The sequence below is a fragment of the Macrobrachium nipponense genome, chromosome 10 (assembly GCF_015104395.2).
Source record: "Macrobrachium nipponense isolate FS-2020 chromosome 10, ASM1510439v2, whole genome shotgun sequence".
In the NCBI taxonomy this organism is placed as follows: Eukaryota; Metazoa; Arthropoda; class Malacostraca; order Decapoda; family Palaemonidae; genus Macrobrachium; species Macrobrachium nipponense.
The window spans coordinates 27352243-27358103 of NC_087204.1; the positions used below are offsets into that span (position 1 = coordinate 27352243).

At 41.8% G+C, this 5861-nt stretch overlaps 1 protein-coding gene across 1 annotated transcript in view; it reads left to right on the forward strand.

Moving 5' to 3' along the window:
- Nucleotides 1-2010, forward strand: part of LOC135223507 (uncharacterized) — a 590163-nt gene extending 588153 nt beyond the window's left edge. The window contains 1 exon segment of the mRNA XM_064261950.1: nucleotides 1207-2010. The gene's annotated coding sequence lies outside the window, so the exon portion shown is untranslated.
- The last annotated feature ends 3851 nt before the right edge of the window (nucleotides 2011-5861 follow it).

The following is a 5861-nucleotide window of genomic DNA, read 5'->3' on the forward strand; positions in this document are numbered from 1 at the left end:
AGAACCAGACATCTGGCAGGTGCGTGCTTGCGCTCGCTTACACACACACACACACACACACACACACACACGCTTGCAGACACAGGCGAGAGCACCATCATTGCTTGTGCTGTGAACTGAATAGGAATTTTGCTCGGTAACTAATCAGGTGGTTTATAAAACTAGACCAGGTGTGTGTGCTTGTGTGTGTGTGTGTGTGTGTGTTTTCTGTGTACCCTAGGAATAGCTACGTTCTTTAGCGCGTATTCAGATTAACGGTAGATTGATGTGCATCATTTCTGTGTGTTTGTTTATTTGTGTGTGGTAAAGGGGATGTCGCAATGTGTTTTTTTATATATATATATATATATATATATATATATATATATATATATATATATATATATATATACATATATATATATATATATATATATATATATATATATATATATATGTTTTGGGGGTCTCTCTCTCTCTCTCTCTCTCTCTCTCTCTCTCTCTCTCTCTCTCTCTCTCATTTACTTCCTTATTTCTTTTATGTTTTTGTGTTTGTTTTCTCTTTATTTCAGTTTATAAATAGGCTCCCATTTACTACAGTGGTCTAAGTAATCCAATGTTAAATCGAGTTTGCATATATACATAGCAACTCTTTATTCCTGGGAAAACAATTTATTTTCAATTTCTTTTTCCAAGAGTTTGGTAACTTTCATGTGAAATACTTGTTTTGATGGCAGGTAAGTTCAGTCCAGGGGATACTTGCTCTAACATTACTTTTTAAATTTGGGTATTTTATTAAGATTAAAATGGGACTTCAATTTGCAAGTAAGCACTACATTTTTTATTTGTCACAGGAATTTTTACGTAAGGGTTAATATGAGCCATGATTTTTTCCCATTGTAATTTCCCTAACCTGAACTAGAGAAGTTTTCGAGTGTTTGATTTTTTATTGTTTATTCGTTGCTGATGTATTTTCTTGTTTCTAAAAGTTTTCCAGATCACCGGTTGAAATGAGAAACGTTTTTATCTATTTTAAAATAAACTTAACGTCATTATTTACTTAAAAAAAGCATAACCTCGCATATTTCATTTATTTAAAAAATTGTATCGTAGTCTGTATGCCTTTAGAAAGAAGTCAACTAAATTCTCCATTTATTCTGATTGCATAACTCGATTCCGTTTTTACTTAGGAAGAAGAATTTCAACTCGAATGTTTATTTTTTCCAGCTCTACGTCAACGACCACCTGTGGGGCCGACAGAAGTCGTAGCGGTAGTTGGACCCGCGTGCGGGTAGAGGGCAGCACCGGCGTCGGCTCAGCGGCTGGCCGGACCTCCGACAGCCAGCTGCCGTCAGTCTCTTACAGTAACTCGTCGCTGCCGAGACGTGGCACCGCGAACGCCTCCACCGACACGGCCGCAGTCGCAGCAGAGGCGCAGACGCAGACGCTAGCGGCGGACTTGAACAGTTACGTGACGTTGCCAAGGAGGAAGCCATATTTAAACTTTAAGAGTGTTGCTTGTGGATCCAGTAGTAATAGTAGTAGTAATCATAGTAATCTTAGTTATATTAACAGTGCCAGTGCCGATTTCGATAATGAAGACCTGAGATATTTCAAGGAACGCGTCGGAATATTGAAAAACAACGGCGTCAGTACCATCACGCGGACGCAGAGTTTCAAAGAAGGCCTCAACAGTTGTTCTCATGAGTTCGGGGACCAACACAACAACCCAGCCTACGGTCTGTCGCGAACGCAGAGCTTCAACGATGGATTAGCGGGTGATTTCAACGACCTCGAAAGTGCCAAGCCGAAACTGCAGAGAGTGCCGTCCGTGGACGAGATTCTGGAGTCAGTGAAGACCCTCCGGGCGAAGAAAACAATGGTGAAGTCAACCCCAGACCTGCTGAGCGCCCAGGAGCCCGTGTACCATTCGGCCTCCCTGCCCAGACACAAGAGCAGCAAGGGTAAGGCTCCGCGACCTTCGGGCACCTCTGCCCTCCTGGGCGTCAGGTACAATGGCACTCCCTCTAGCGACAACGTGTACGAGAGAGTGCCCGAGCCCGATTACGAGCAGATCCCAGAAGCGGGCGGTCGGTTCTACGAGAACGTGTGTCGCGGCAACAACCACTACGAAAACATCCATTTGAAGGGCGAGGTCATCTACGACAGCCCGAGGCCGACCTCGGAGCAGTATCACCATCATCCTCACCTCTACGACAAAGTCCACAGTGACCTCCACTACGAGAACGTCAAGTTCGATGCCCCGCTTTACGAGAACATCGACGACAAGGAGCCCACCTACATGAACGTCGTCGGTTCGAAGACCAACGTCTACGCGAACCTAGACGCCCCCACCAACAAAAAGTCCTCCTCCTCCTCCTCTGGGAGCATCAAGTCCTCGAAGTCCAAGTCCAACAAGGTGACGATCAGCGGGAACTCGATGATGCAAGGGACGACCTACGACGTCCCAAGGGCCGCCACCCACATCTACGACTCCCCGCAGAAGCAGGTGCGGTCGGTGGCGTCGAACTCGTCCTCGAGCGAGTACGACACGCCCAAGAACAATCGCTCAGTGCTGCCGCAGTCGACCCAGATCGTCCTCAAGGCGAAGAGCGAACAAAAGCAGAAGATCGACGACATCTTCGCCGACTGTGATAAAGACTCGCTCGAGGGAGACCGGGACAGAGCGCCAGATATTCCTTCGCCAGGTAAGTTCCGAAGCGGGTTCATTTGGGATGGATGTCTGAGCAAGGAAAGATATTTTAATGACGGATGTATTCTTGATGTGTTATTTTATCTTGGAGAGGGTCTAATTGAGAGAGAAAAAAACTCGTCTTGGAAAGGATCAAGCGAGAAAGAGTGAGGGAGGCATCAGTGTCACTGTACTTGCAAACTAGCAGCAAACTCCAGGTAAGTCATTGAATCAGTTTTGGTTTGTTTGTTATACGGTACATCCAGCTAATTGCTGATGTTACGGGACACAGTTCAAATTAGCGTCGTGTTATTTAACCAGCTTTGATAATTGCTATTAATCCATCCTGATTAATGCTTCACGCTTCTCGCTTTGAAGCCCCGTTCTGACATTCCGTGAGGCCGATTTGTTCCACTTGTACCTGGCAGACATTCTTCACCTGTAGAAACTTTTCTTGTCTTGTGGAAACCTGCAACCTTAGTAATCTGACGTGACTAATGTTTTGGAAGTTGCCAGCAGATGGTGGTTCATCCTCGCTTTAGCTGTGACTGTTGTGTTGTCTTTTCTTGACTGTAGAGACACCTCGTACTAATATGTGGGAAACGGTTCATTGTTGAACTTTAGAACATTACAACACAAACAAATAATACAAAATGTTTAGTTTTCGTGTCGTAATGTTCCAAACCTTTCAACATTGAACCGTTTCCCCTTGATATTAGTAAGGGGCCAGATGATGCCAAGTAGAAAAACAACTAAAAGTAAATAAGCATATCAATAAAAAAAAGTCAACAGATACAGTTTGCAGTTTACATTATCTGATCTGATGCAACTAATTCAGATGAACTTCACACTGCAAGGAAGGAGAACGGCTACTTGTTTCTTTTTTCTCCTGATCACGGTCAGTACGAGAATATTTGCTCTTTGACTCATGCATAAAGAAAAACGATTTGCCCATTACCAGTGGTTAAGTTCAAAATTGCTTTTGCGGCCCGATAGGAAGACGCTGTTTATGTCCCTTACCGATGGGTATCTGAGTGTAATAATTTATTGTTGGAATGGTGTTCCGAGAGGTGGACGTAATTCTCTCTCTCTCTCTCTCTCTCTCTCTCTCTCTCTCTCTCTCTCTCTCCAGTCACTTCTGCGTTATCATTTTGATTAAATATATATAAATGTCTGTAAGTTCACGGGTTAAAGGAAACGTGCCCATATCGCTCTATCTTGAACCCTGAACTTCATATATATATATATATATATATATATATATATATATATATATATATATATATATATATATATATATATATATATATATATACACACACACACACACACAGAGCGGATGGTAACATACCTCGGTTACTTAACCCCGGAAATAAAGTGAACGTAAAAAAAAAAAAAAAAAAAAAAAAAAAAAAAAGGTGAAGCGACGACATATTGCCGAACCGTATGGCATGAGTATTTACAGATTCACAGGTCTTACGTTTATTTTATCTTGGCTTGTAATTATTGGCGATGAAAACAAGGTTTTTTGTTACGGCATAAACCTTGAATGCTGATCTTTTGTTAATGATTGTGAAGTCGCTATAGTGCATCATAAACGAATTATTGGCTTGGGAGCTTGTGTACTGCATACGTAGTATATACACTCTTCCGCATGTAGAGAGAACGAATTAGTATTTATGAAAGATGTAAACATGCTGTTAATGAACATTGCCTTGCAAGTTACGTGAAGTTCTGGTAACTGAATTTAACATCGATTGCATTTTTCGATTTGGCTGGAGATTACTATCTTCTGTACGTTGAAATTTCTGCTTTTAATGGGAAACAATGTCATCCTCACAGAAAAAGAGTGAGAGAGACCCTTATTTGCTCTATATGTTAATTTTATCTCTTAAAATCTTTTTTCCTAGCTGATAATTAACCATTTGGTAGGCGAAATCTGTTTGATATGAGGATTCTCTCTCTCTCTCTCTCTCTCTCTCTCTCTCTCCTCTCTCTCTCTCTCTCTCTCTCTCTCTATATATATATATATATATATATATATATATAATATATATATAGTATATATATATATATATATAGTCTATATATATATATATAGTGTGTCACTGAGTAGGCAAACTTATTTGATATAAAAAATCTCTCTCTCTCTCTCTCTCTCTCTCTCTCTCTCTCTCACACACCATTCCTCAAACTGTGAAGAATAAGACGCAATAGACGAAGTATAGGAAAGAAGACGCCGTACTCACCCGAAACAGTCCGTTGAAAGGCACACACACCGATCTCCGACAGGTGTTATCGCGCGAGAATCATCGTTCAAAAGATGCGCACTGCACACTCGTGTGCGCGCGCCGCTGCGCCATGTTGCACGCGTGCGCTCCCTGCTCGGAGATGGTTACAGAGTGTGCAAGTTACACTCCAATGGACGTATTGTGTAGTCACGTGTGTAAACACGGGCGTGCAATTCATTGAGTCTCGATGTATGCTTGGATCAGTTGATAGACGAATAGGCAGTTTGGTTGTCGGGGGAGTGGCTCTCTATACACCTGACGAGACAGATCTCAGCTTTCAGCCCCTCTCGATGATTTTAGTTTTTTTTTCTTTCTTTCTTTTTTTCCCTAATCCAGACTGAACTCTGTCTATAAAAGGTTATGGGCAGCAGGTGGATCCCGAGAGCGCTGAGATTGTTGACTCTTCAAATTGTTTGGGACAGTGTGGAACTCTCTGTTTCCTTTGCATGCAGTGCTGCTGATTCAGCTCTCCATCAAGACGAGAGAGAGAGAGAGAGAGAGAGAGAGAGGAGAGAAAACAAAGGAGTATTGCGCCGTTATGTCAGCAAAGTCTCGTGGAGGAAGCTGTTTGCATTTGGTTATGATTCTTTTTTTTTCGCATTCTTTGCTTTCAGCTCCTTTTATGATTCTTTGTCTATTGTTATTTGCCGAGTAATTCTCATCTATCACAGGTTTATTTCTTACTCCTGGTTCTTTTTTTTTCCTTGTTCTTATTTTTTAACATCATAGCAATCCGAGGAGCTTTTCCCACCCTTACTGTTTATTTATTTGCCCTTTCTCATTTGTGGGGTTTTATTTATTAATTTAAGCCGATTTCACTCATTCTTTAAACGCATCCTCTCTCCGCATCCGTCGAGGGAAATAAGGACAAGACACCAGTCACACTCTTATCTTTATAA